The sequence below is a fragment of the Heterocephalus glaber genome, unplaced genomic scaffold, assembly GCF_053883595.1.
Source record: "Heterocephalus glaber isolate CG9 unplaced genomic scaffold, H.glaber_assembly_v1.0 deba00001442, whole genome shotgun sequence".
Classification (NCBI taxonomy): domain Eukaryota; kingdom Metazoa; phylum Chordata; class Mammalia; order Rodentia; family Bathyergidae; genus Heterocephalus; species Heterocephalus glaber.
Window position 1 is genome coordinate 35041625 of NW_028258296.1, and position 14158 is coordinate 35055782.

General features: G+C 39.0%; 1 pseudogene; it reads right to left on the reverse strand.

Annotated features, from left to right (window-relative positions):
- Positions 1 to 2645: 2645 nt before the first annotated feature.
- LOC147827684 (aldo-keto reductase family 1 member B7 pseudogene) lies at positions 2646 to 4767 on the reverse strand (annotated as a pseudogene).
- Between the last annotated feature and the right edge of the window lie 9391 nt (positions 4768 to 14158).

Sequence of the window (14158 nt, forward strand, 5' to 3'; positions counted from 1 at the left end):
CAGAGCAGGAGTTCAAGCTCAAGGTCTCCAGGGACAAAATGGTGAGAGGGAAGGTGCTACAATTATTTAAGGATGTGTGCTGATTATGGTACAGTGTTTTTGGAGAAGGGGGAGATAGGAATACATTATATGTTTAAAACTGACTTTACAGACTTTTCAAGAGGGACTCTGTCATACTTTGGAAATGATATCGGGGGTGGTTAATAAAGGGGAAGGCCCAACACACAGGGGAGCTCAGGCTTCTCAGTCGCACCTCTGAATGATTCCAGTTGTACCTGAATAAAGGAGTCCCTGCCACAGCTCAGGTTTATTTTTGTTGGCATTACTATTCTGCTTACCCTGTGCTCCCAAGGTGAAAGGAAATAAAAGACAGCCTTGGTATTTGTTTTTCTTTGCAACGTCCATAGCCCCCCCCCTCCTTTGTTATGCATGGATAAGATCAACACAGCAAACCCCCCCAAGAATTAGTGAAAATTCCTTATTATTTTAGCAAAGTCAGCCTCTTAGTACATCTGTAGAAAGGAAACTTGTGCCTAAGAAAACTTGAGATCAGTGAAGAAGAAACCAATGCCCTACCCTCTTTTCTTTGAGATTTGGAGTTAAGAAGCTTGAACTGTGAGGATTTAGGCTAGTCACAGTGAAAGCCAATGAGTTTTCTGAAAGTCATCACAAAGGGAAAAAGAAGAAACCAATGCCTGGCACTGAGCCCCAGAACTGAGCCAAGGAAAAGAAACTGACTTATTGTGTCCATAAGTCTGTGTTTGAGGGAATCTGCCCCAGTGCAGCCCACTTGGGGGCAAACATACACTGAGGAGAGGTTTTTGCATGCTATTTCAGAGTTAGTTATCAAAGTGCAATCCTTAGAGACCCAGAGTTACTGCTATAAAAAGTCCATGAGTACCTGACTCCAGAATCTAAACTAAATCTGCCTTTCTGGAGACAGCCGATAGAGTCAAACCCTAGAAAAGAAGTTGGGAGAAGAAAGGAAATAAGCAATGAGACTGGGCTTATGGGAGGCTTGAAAAGAGCCCTTTTCACCAGGATTAACATAGGGGAGGGAGATTACCTATCATTGCCATCTGGACAAAACTCAAGCGGGGGATTCACCAATCTTGCAGGGAAGACCTTCCAAACTGACCACAGGGAAATGGGGACTTTTCAAGGGGTTTCCATCAAGACAGTCTAAATCAACTTCCTTCACTCCCACTTGCTCCCACGTATGACAGTAAATGCACAAGGACTCCCGGACAAATGAAGGAGAGCTTTGAGAAATGGACCAAAACTGCACTTATAAGGTCTGCTCCATGTTCTGTAGCAAAAACGGGAGCTACTTCAACCCCAAAATGTAAAAATGTTCATCTCAAATATGTTTTTTAATTTTTAATTGATTTTATTTTTGGTGCCAGGGGTTGAACCTAGGGTCTCAGGCATAGTGTACTTTTTTTAATATTAGGCAATTGAAAAGAGGGTTTCACAACTAAAAATAACTGAACCAACCCAGTGTTCTTCCACACCCACAGGCAGCCTCCAGCCAACCGATACAGCTGTCTACAGAAGCCTGCCAACAGGACAGTTAAAAATAGCCGATGCCTCCTGGAAGGGTGTTGCATGATTGATTTATGGTCTTCCACATTTACTCCTTTTGATTAATTGTCTCCAAGTATTTTTGCCTGAGTTCTCTCAGAAGAAATTTGAAAACATATGCTTCCTTCACAAATTTTTGAAGTTGGCCCCTTAATATTTTTGATATGTTTAGAGGGTTGAAAAGTTTGTTTATTCATGGGTTAATGTTACTTTGTTGCTCCAGTGAGCTAGTATTTAACTATTCCTGTTTTCCACTCATAATTTTACTACTAAACAACAACTTTGTTCTCATATGTATATAAGTAGATGAGAATGGAAGTTTTGTTGGTAAATATCGCTCATTTTTTTTCAACACTAAATTAAATGTCCATAGTAGCCAATTGTCAAAAAATTGCTTTTAATGATGACAACCTACTTAGCTCCAACTTAAATTCTGATTAAAAACAATAAAGTGGAAACCACCTGACTTATAAAAGTGTGTATTGGGCTGGGGATTTAGCTCAGCGGCACAATGCCTGCCTTGTAAACACAAGGTCTTGAGTTCAATCCCCAGTAACAAAAACAAAACAAAACAAAAAAAAAGTGTGTATTATTCTGTCATTTGAATCACTCTTTTTCACAGTGTCTGGAAAATATAAAAGAAAGGTTTTACCTAAAATTACCAAATTTCTAATTTATTTGTCTTTCACTTAGAATTGTCATAGGACTAAAGTCAGATAAAACTGCTGTAAAAATAATCTCTTGGATTAGAAATTATTCATTTTTAAGTTTTTCCTTGACTCTGAATGAGCTACATATTTTGGACAATTAATCTTAGGTCATAACAAAGAATTTTTAAAAAGCAATTATGACAAGATGAACAGAACAAATAACTGAGAATTGTATGAGTAGATTCAAATTATCTTTTCACGATTTAAATGATTATATATGGTTATATATATATGTTGCATCTAATAACTAAAATAACGTTAACATCTTGAAGGAAGGAATTAACTTTATTAAGGCCATTTTCTAAAGTTTAGGGCACTGAATCATATGTTGAATTTTTTAATATTTTGCTTTGCATCCTATATATCCCCTGCTTTTTTTTTACTATTATTATTTTTTATTGTGTCTTCACCATTAACATTAGCAGAGTTCCTGGTGTTTAACAAACATTTGGTCAGATCAAATAAGTGGGGAAAAATGATCATTTGTCATACTTACCTGTGATAGTGTGCTCCTGGCTGAACATGTGAATCTAAATACCACATTGCCTAGAGTGTGGCCTCCAGCAAGTCCAGGCACAGTATGACTTGAGGTAAGCTTGGCTAAAGCAGGTGGGGGGGGGGGGCACTTCAACAAAGAGAGAGAATCTACCTGGTAATCTCATCAGGAGACTGAGCTTCAATATTCAGCATGGAAGGGATACTCCAAACAACATGTGTCAGCCATGATCGAGGTCCTCAAGTTTCCATTGAATCTGAGGATTCAAGCAACTCTCTTCGTCATTTGGCTTGAGGTTAAAGACCTGAAGTTTCTCAGCAGCTCATGTAGATGTCACAGACTTAGAGATTGTCATCAATTCTTCTGGATATGGAAATAGATCGAGATTTGGGTTGGGGATTTTGTGCTTTATAATTTTTTTTTTTTTAGACAGGGTCTCACCATGCAGTTCAAGTTGGCCTTGAATTCACTATGTAGCCCAGGTTGGTCTCAAACTTGGAGTGATCTTCCTGCCTCAACCTCCCAACTGCTGGGATTATATGCATGTGCCTCCACACCTGGCAATAATCTTCTTAGGGTTGTGATCCTCCAGGCTTAATCTTGGGATGACCCTGGCTTGGTCAAGGTCCTCGGAAAGCCTAGGGAGACTGTAGGCTGTGACAGTTATACCTTTGGAGGGCAGTACTGGATCAGTTTCTCCTGAACAGGTATGGGTCACACTAGAGTGATCAGTTACCTGTTTATATTTCATTCCAGGGTTGTTCAAATTTTTTAATCTGAAAATGGTTGAAGTTGGAGATGCCAAGTGCTTTCACCAACCCCTTGTCCTCCAGCTCCACCATGACCTGTCATAGAAAGGATTACCTTTGTAGTCCCCTGGAGGGACTACAAGAATATTGGCTTGGCTTTGTTCTCTCTCTCTCTCTCTCTCTCTCTCTCTCTCTCTCTCTCTCTCTCTCTCTCTCAAAAGGCTTCCTTCAGCAAGTTTTCATCAAAATATGTGGACCCCAACTTGCTAGCAATGAACAGGTCCATCTGTTTCACAACTTTCATTTGGATCTTCTCTTGGATGGCTCTCCCTCCTCATTCTCATTCTGATAGACACAGGCACACTGTGGCAATATCCTCCGTCAACAGCCGCCATTATGGTTCCTTTGACTTTGCCTGGGGGACAAGTTTCAGTCCATGGATCCTTGGCTCTGTTTCATGTCCTGCTTTTAAGAGCAACTAAAACAATAATGAGATAACAGGGAGACAAACACAGAAAAGGCATCAGGTTCAGCTATGGATTCAAGTTTTGTTCAGCCTGAGCCTGTATAATGTGGAGTATATTTATTAAATAAAATGAATATAACATTGTGAATAAAAAAGGAGATGAAAGTAAATATTACTAAGCTCACTGTACTATTTTTTCCACAGTTTTTGTCTGGATACTTTTTTTTCTAATACCAGGGATCGAACTCAGGGCCTTGAGCTTGCCAGGAAGGTGCAATGCCACTAAGCTACATCCCCAGCCCTTGTCTGGATACTTTTAAATATCTCTTCAAATGGCAATGCTTTTTTTATATCATTTTCTATGAGATCCTTTCATTGAAAGAAAATCAAAACTTTCCTTCAACACGAGTGATATGTTTTCATTTTAAGATCACTAATTTAGAAAAAAAAAAGATCACTAATTTAGAAAAGCTTCTTTCTGCTTCATCATTATTATTGGTAATTACTGAATATGCTACAACTGTCATTTCCTCCTGTTTCTTACTTAGGAGGTACTTCTTGCCAGAGCAAGCCCGAGGTCACTCCAGCCCTTTGACTGGCAAAGCTAAGACTGCAGCACCTGGGCCAGCTCTGCTAGGTCCTTCCTGCCTCTCTTTCTGACCCACCTGAGTGAGTCTGTTACTCACGTAGTATTTACTCCACTTGCTCTTCAAGTACACCAACACTTCCATAGTGCTCACTATGCTTCAGTGTTCTAAGCATTTTATATACACTAAATCTTCTAAGTCCCACATCAAACCTTAAAAGTAGGTTCTACTACTACTAGCCCCATTTGAAAGATGAAAAAACTGAGGTATCAAGAAATTAAGAGCCAGGATTCTAAATCAAGCAATTTTGGCTCCCAAATCCCTAAACTTAACTACTAGACAGTACCTCACTACCTCATTAACTGTACAAGTAAAACTGAGACTGTGCTGTGTAGTATGAAAGAGATGTACAAAGCCTTTAAATGTCTCTGTAAGAAGAGAAGGTCAGGGAAGACTTCACTGAGGCAGTCTGCTTGAGTTGTGACCTGAAGAATAAGATAGGTAGGCAAAAGGGTGAGAGGAGCACACTTATGAGGGATCAAAAGGATAAAAAAAAAATTCCTGTGGTCGAAGATGATGAAGACAAAGGACTGAGCCAAGGCCAGCTGCCAAGAGTAGGACTACAAGAGGAAAGATGAGTGAGGATGGGGAGGGGAGAGTACTGGGTGGTGGTGGGGGGCAGGTCATTTAGGCCTTTATAGGCCATTTTAAGTAATGTTTTAGTCTTCCTTGTATTATTCTGATTGATAACTAATTTCCTACTTCAAACAGTGGAGTTAGAAGCACACTTGAGCCCGCTGCAGACAGGCAGGTCTGCGCACGCCCTACTGAGGTCCCGAGTCTCCGTGAACACGCCAAATCAGCCCACACCCCCGGCAACAATGCACTGGACCCCCCACCACCACCACCGCGCTCCTCTGTACAGCCACCTGGTTCCACACTACAAAGACACAGAGGACACCAGACCACCAGACCATGGTACTGAGTCCTGCTGCTCCCGGCCCAGAGGGAGGGGCTTCTGAGCTGCCGTCCCACTGCTCCTGGTCCAGAGGAAGGGGCTTCTGGGCCACCATCCCTCCCGCTGCCCCCAACCCTGAGGAAAGGGCTTTTGGACCACCTTCTGTCCAGCCGCTCCTGGCCCAGAGGAAAGGGCTTCCCGGACACCATCCCTCCCACTGCTCCCACCCCACAGGAAAGGGCTTTTGGGCCACCATCCCTACCGCTGCTCTCGGCCCCTGTCCCACCTCTCCCAGCTCAGAGGAGGTAATCTGTACAGGCACCAACAGCCCCCCCCCCCAGTCTAAATGAAAAAACACGTAAATGAGGCTCAAAACCAGACTTCCAAATCACCTACACCAACCCTAAAGGGAAATGAGATGGAACACTCTGATAGTAAACCACCTGTACCCACTGAACTGGCAACAAAAGGGGATCTGGAAAAAATGAAATCAGAAATAATTTCTCAGATAACAGAAATTGTGCCCCTAGTGCAAGACATGATTAATAAATCTAGAGAGGACCTCAGGAACATGATGGAATCCCAAAATAGGAAACAAATGGAATCCATAAAACAGATGCAAATAGATTTCCAGGAGATGAAAAACTCCATTGAAAGTCTACACAGCAGAATGAGCCAATGTGAGGACAGAATTTCAGATATAGAAGATAAGATTGCAATTAGTGAGGAGGAAAAGAAAAATTGCTTCAAAATTATAAGGGAACATGAGAAATCAATCCAGCAGCTGCTAGATGATGCAAAGAAGAATAACATAAGACCGATTGGGCTCAATGAAGAAACAGGAGAGAGTGCAGATGACATAAAAAAATCTCTTCACAGAAATAATGGCAGAAAACTTCCCAAGCAGGGGGAAAGAGCTTGACATACAGATAAGTGAGGCATATAGGACTCCAAAGAGCCTTGATCAAAAAAAATCTACACATAGGCATATAATTGTTAAGATTCCAGAAACTCAACAGAAGAACAAAGTTCTACAAGCAGTTAGAGAAAAGAAACAAATCACATACAAAGGAAAGCCCATCACAATCACAGCAGACTTCTCAACACAAGCCATCAAGGCAAGAAGTGCTTGGAGTGACAGATTCCAAGCCCTAAAAGAAAACAGCCTCCAACCCAGATTGATGTACCCTGCAAAACTATCTTTCAAAATGGATGGAGAAATAAGATACTTTCATGACAAAGAGCACCTTAGGAACTTTGTGAATACCAAACCAGCACTCCAAAGAATTTTACACAATAGCCTAGGAACAGACATTGAGGATCACAACCCCAGGAATCAAAGCAGAATGAACCCATCTGGCATGACAAGAAATTAAATGTAAAGGGGGAGAACCCAACAAAAAGAAAAAGTCATGGCAATGACAAGTCAATACGTTTCAGTTATAACCATCAATGTTAATGGTCTCAATTCACCAATCAAAAGAAATAGACTGGCAGAATGGGTCAAGAAGCAAAATCCAACAATATGCTGCATACAAGAAACACACTTAATTCAAAAGGAAACTCATAGACTGAAAGTAAAAGGGTGGAAAACAATACTCCATGCGACAGGAACCTGAAAAAAAGCAGAAGGAGCTATCCTCTTTGCAGATCAATTAGATTTCAAACCAACACTGATTAAGAGAGATGAAGAAGGACACTACATCCTTGTAAAGGGAAGAATCCAAGAGGAAGAGATGACAATCATAAATATCTATGCACCAAACACTAGTGCACCCAACTATATAAAACAAATACTAATGGACATGAAAAGTCATATATGCACTAATACAACTGTAGTGGGGGACCTCAACACCCCACTGGCACAAATAGATAGATCAACTAGACTAAAAATAAGTAATGAAATACTAGAACTCAATTGAACTCCTGAACAAATGAACTTAACAGATGTTTACAGAGTGTTCCACCCCACAAAATCAGAATACACATTCTTCTCAGCTGCACATGGGTCATTCTCCAAAATAGACCACATACTCACACATAGAACATGTTTAAGTAAGTGCAAAGGAATTGAAGTTATCCCCTGTATATTATCAGACCATAGTGTGATGAAATTGGAGATCCATAGCAAAAGAAACTCAAAAAATTTCATAAAAACATGGAAATTGAACAACACACTTCTGAATAACCAATGGGTCACAGAGGAAATTAAAGAAGAAATCAGACAGTTCCTTCAATTAAATGACAATGACAATACAACATATCAGAATCTATGGGACACAATGAAAGCAGAATTAAGAGAGAAATTCATAGTAGTGAATACGCATATTAGGAAAACAGAATGAGCCTAATTAAACAACCTGATGCTGCACCTCAAGCTTCTAGAAAAAGAAGAAGAGGACAACCCCAGAGCTCATACAAGGGAGGAAATTATAAAGATCAGAGGAGAAATCAATGCAATGGAGACTAAGAGAACTATACAAAAGAGCAATGAAGCCAAGAGTTGGTTCTTCGAAAGAATCAACAAAATTGACAAACCTTTAGCCAACTTTGTCAGAAAAAGGAAAGAAAAGGCCCAAATCCATGCAATTAGGAGTGAAAAGGGTGAAATTACAACAGACCCAGCAGAAATTCAGAGGATTATCAATACCTACTTCCAGAACCTATACGCCAATAAGATGGACAACACAGAAGAAATGGACAGATTCCTAGATACATATGAATTACCAAAGTTGAATGAAGAAGACCTAAAAATTCTGAACAACCCAATATCAACCAATGAAATTGAAAATGTAATTAAAAACTTATCAACTAAGAAAAGCCCGGGCCCTGATGACTTCACTGCTGAATTCTACAAGACATTTAGAGAGGAACTGATGCCACTACTGTTTAAACTCTTCAATGAACTTGAAAGAGAAGCAATACTCCCAAATTCATTCCTGGAAGCAAGCATCACCTTGATCCCCAAAGCAGAGAAAGACCCAACCGAAAAGGAGAACCATAGGCCAATCTCACTAATGAACATAGATGCAAAAATCCTTAATAAGATAATGGTAAACAGAATGCAGAAGATCATCAAGAAGATCATACACCCTGATCAAGTGGGATTCATCCCAGGGATGCAGGGATGGTTCAATATACACAAATCAATCAATGTAATACACTATATCAATAGAGCCAAGGACAAAAACCATATGATTATCTCCATGGATGCAGAAAAAGCATTTGACAAAATCCAACATGCATTTATGATAAAAAACCCTACAAAAAATTGGAATAGATGGTTTCTACCTCAAACTGATAGAAGCCATCTATGAAAAACTAACAGCCAATATCATACTAAATGGTCACAAACTGAAATCCTTCACACTAGAATCAGGATTTAGCTCAGTGGTTCCACTGCCTGCCTCGAAAGCAGAAGGACCCGAATTCAATCCCCAGTACCAAAAAAACAAAAACAAACAAATAGAGCCAAGGACAAAAAACATATGATTATCTCCATAGAGGCAGAAAAAGCATTTGACAAAATCCAACATCCATTTATGATAAAAACCTTACAAAAAATTGGAATAGATGGTCTCTACCTCAAATTGATAGAAGCCATCTATGAAAAACCAACAGCCAATACCATACTAAATGGTCAAAAACTGAAATCCTTCACACTAAAATCAGGAACAAGACAAGGATGTCCACTATCACCACTCTTGTTCAATATAGTTTTGGAAACATTATCCACGGCAATTAGACAAGAGAAAGAAATAAAAGGAATAAAGATAGGAAATGAAGAAGTCAAATTGTCATTATTTGCAGATGACATGATACTCTATATAGAAGACCCCAAGAACTCCACCAAAAGTCTTCTAGACTTAATAACCAAATTCAGTCAAGTAGCTGGTTACAAGGTCAACACACAAAAATCAATAGCTTTCCTCTACACGAATGACAGACTCACTGAGAGAGAAATAGGGCATATAATTCCTTTCACAATAGCATCCAAAATACTGAAATACCTAGGAATCATCCTAACGAAAGAAATCAAAGACCTCTTCTCTGAAAACTATGGCACTCTGAAAAGAGAGATTGAAGATGATATCAGAAAATGGACAGACATCTCCTGCTCCTGGGTAGGAAGGATTACTATAGTGAAAATGGCCATACTTCCAAAACTGCTATATAGATTCAATGCAATTCCACTTGAGATCCCAGCAGCATACTTCATAGACCTTGAGAAAACAATCCAAAAATTCATTTGGAACAAGAAGAGACTCAGAATAGCAAAAGCAATTCTAGGTAACAGAGACATGGCAGGGGGTATCACAATCCCCAACCTGCAACTCTACTACAAAGCTACTGTGAGAAAAAGAGCATAGGACTGGCAAAGAAACAGACCTGAGGACCAGTGGAACAGATTAGAAGATGCAGAAACAATGCCAGACACACTCAGCCATCTCATCTTTGACAAAGGAGCCAAACGCCCTCACTGGAGCAAAGATAACCTCTTTAATAAATGGTGCTGCAAAAATAGGGTTTCAACTTGGCAAAGATTAAAACTAGACCTGTATCTCTCACCATGCAACAAACTAAAATCAAAATGGATTAAAGATCTAAATATTAAAATAGAAACTCTGAACCAGTTGGAACAGAGGTTAGGTAGAACCCTTGAAGACATCGGTGTAGGAAAAGATTTTATGAACAAAACCTCAGTTCCCCGTGAACTAGCACAAACAATCAACAAGTGGGATCTTTTCTTATTAAAAGGCTTCTGCACAGCAAGAGAAACCACCAGCAGGGTGAAGAGACAACCCACAATGTGGGAAAAATTCTTCACCTGCTCTTCCTCAGACAAAGGTCTACTATCTCGAATCTATAAAGAACTTAAAAAGATCAGACCTCCCAAATTTAAAGACCCAATCCAAAAATGGGCATCTGAAATGAACAGACATTTCTCAGACAAAGAAGTAGAAATAGCAAATAAATACATGAAAAAATGTTCAACATCACTGGTCATTCGGGCGATGCAAATGAAAACAACACTGAGATCCCACTTCACTCCAGAAAGAATGGCTGCTATCATGAAATCCACCAATAACAAACGCTGGCGGGGCTGTGGGGAAAGAGGAACCCTGCTCCACTGCTGGTGGGAGTGTAGACTGGTGCAAGCACTGTGGAAATCAGTATGGAGATACCTCAAAGAACTAGGACTGGAAGTCCCATTTGACCCTGCTATTCTACTGCTAGGGATCTTCCCCAAAGAATTAAAAGAATCTTACCACAGTGATATATGTGCACCCATGTTCATAGCAGCACAGTTTGTGATAGCTAAAACTTGGAAACAGCCCGAATGCCCATCAACTGGAGACTGGATAAAGAAAATGTGGGTTTTTTTTTTATAAAATGGAGTACTACTCAGCCATAAAAAATGAGAAATTAGAGACATTTATAGCTAAGTGGATGCACATTGAGGCAGTACTCTTAAGTGAAATAAATAGGACACACATGTATAAATACCAAATAGTTTCTCTGGTGTGAGAAACTGAAAGTGTAAATAAGGACCAAAATGTATAATAGGTAATGTGAAATAGGAAGAAAAGGGGCAAAGGGGAAGGAAGTGGGAGGGCTAGGGGAAAGGATAGAAGGGAATGAGATTAATTGAGAAAATGGAAAAATAGGAACAAAATCTTTGTAAATAGGGAAGACTGGAGTGGTTGAAGGGAGGGCTGGGCCAGGGTGAAAAATAAGAACCAAGAGAGACTATGTAAAGGTGCAAATTTCCAATGATGAATATCATTATATTGTATACCTAAGATGTACCAATCATTAGAATGAATAATCGATAATGTAAAATAGGAAGAAAAGGTCCAAAGGGGTAGGGGTAGTGGGAGGGGCAGGGGAAAGGAAAGAAGGGAAAGGAAAAATGATGAGAAATGGAAAAAATGGAAATAAAGTCTTTGTAAATAGGGAAGGGTGGAGGGGGTGAAGGGAGGGCTAGGAATGGGGAAAAAATAAGAACCAAGATGCATTATGTAAAGGTACAATTCCCAATGAGAAATGTAATTGTGTTGTATACCTACAATGTACCAATAAAAGAATTTAATAAAAATAAATAAATAAATAAATAGAATTAAATTAAATTTAATTTAATTTAAAAAAAGAAGCAAACTTTTTTCTCTGAAAGAGAACACTATCAGAGATAAAGACTCACAGTGATGGGCAAACAATTACACCTAGCTTTTTTGGTCACTATTGGCCTGTTCACCATACTAGAGCCAGTTTTTCAAGGATAGAACAGAGGTACAAAGATGGAGACCAAAGCCTTGGACTGGTGAGATTTCACAGACAGAACAATGTAAGAAGAGAATTCCAGCTAGATCTGGAAACAGTGTATATATCTATCAACAGAAGAATAGGTATAGAAATGTGGTATTTATACACAATTGAGTACTACGCTGCCATAAAGAAAGATAAACTTGAGGCATTCATAGGTAAATGGATGCAACTTGAGAACATGATGTTAACTGAAATAAGTCAGGCACATAAGCTCAGCTATCACATGGTTTCACTTATATGAGAAGCACAAATAAATAACAAAATAAAAAAGAGATAAACGGGAAGTAGGGAGCAGTTCAAATACTTCCCCATATTACAAACTCCATTGTTTTAAAAACATTTCAATATATCTCTAATTGGTTTCATTTATACTACTAGTTTATCTTAGTTCATTGAAAAGAAAGATTTGTGTTATTATCTATTTCTTTTTTATAACAATCTTTTTTGTTTATGTCTTATACTCTAAGTACTTTGAAGACAACAATACACAGTGTAGCCAGGGGTTTAGCTCAGTGGTACTGCCGCCTGTCTTGCATGCACAAGGTTCTGAGCTCAATTCCCAGCACCAAAAAAAAGATTCCCCCACAATGTAACAACTATTATTATTCTCTTATTACTTGATTGTGAAATTGTTTTATTTTTTTCATAAACTAAAAAAGAAGAGAATTACAGCATTTCAATATCAATTGGCAGACAATGTACTTGCAAAGGAGATTATGAAAGAAAGAGAGAAAGAGAACAGTTCCAGAAGTAAAAGAAAAGTTAAGAGAATATTAAGTCATTGCAACAGAAAAATGTTTCAAGAAAGGAGAAGCTAACAATGTCAGATGACATGAAATATCAAGTAAGATGAAAATGAGGTTTAACATTGTGAAAATCATTGGTGATCTTAGTAGATATTGAGATAGAGCATTGGTTCTCAACCAGGCATGATTTTGCTCCATGGGAGTCAATTGCCAATATCCAAAGACATTTTGGGCTGTCCACAACTGGTGAAATGGGCTGCTTCGAGCATCTAGTGAATTAAACCAGAGATGCTGCTAAATATCTTAAGTGCACAAGATAGCCCTCATGCACATAAAAAGTAGCCACCCTACAATACCAGTACTGCCCAAAGTAAGAAACACTGAGGTAGACCCATGTAGGTAGAAGTTAGATTGGAGAGGGTTTAGAAATGAGTAGGGGGAAGAAATAGAAACAGTAAGTATAGACAACTTCAAAAGTTTTTCCTATGAAGAGGAAGAAGTAGGGCGGTAGTTAAAATGGGAATAAGGTACTCAAATGAGAACATTCTCTCTTTTTCTCTTAGTTGGAATAAAAGCCAATTTTTAAGCTCTAGGTGAAGGAGAATTTGAATAATAGGATTAGAGAAAGCATAATCTTTAACTTCAGGTCGCTGAGAAAGTGGATAAAATAAAAGATTTGGCCTTAGCAAAAATAGTTGTACCTATTAGTAACAGGAGGAAAATGAAACAGTATGGATAGAGATGTAATTAGGGTTATATGTTGGAAATGGAACAGAAGGTGGAGCTCCTATTTAATAGCTTCTTAATAGGGGAATAGGGGAAAAAATAAGAACCAAGATATATCATGTAAAGGTACAAATTCCCAATGATGAATGTCCTCATATTGTGTAGCTAAAATGTACCAATAAATTTAATGAATAAAATATACATATATATATGTGTGTGTGTGTGTGTGTGTGTGTGTGTGGCTAGTAACTCCAATTCATGTTACAAGTAATACAAACTGAGATATGGGGCAGTTAAATGAACTTTTCCAAAGCTAATTAATGATAGGGAACTCCAGGTACTCAGAACAAAGTTATGATTAGCATCAATATGTGTTACACAAGATGGGCTTCTTTCTGGTGGCCACCTGAGGATCACTAGAACCGAGGGTAAATTTTACAATACCACGTGCAGAGGTTAAGAAATAGACAAACTTAAGGTATAACCAATAAAGAAGTCACAGGTTCTTTGATTCTCTCTTTCTTCCCATGAAACCATTTGCTTAGGCCAGGATCATCTATCTGATGGATACTCTGACCAGTATTCCAGGAAAGACACCACCCTATTATAGGTAGGTAAATTAATTAGGTATCTTGTTGGCAGGTAGACAGGGCCTCCCTTAAGGCGCCAGCCCTCCAGGAGCCAACACAGCAAGGAACCAACAACTGAGGAGAACAACTGAGGCACATTCACTGGTTAGCATTATAAAAACGAAAAGAAGTACTACTTCCCCTAGAGATAGATAGCAGTGATTGATATTCTAAATGGAA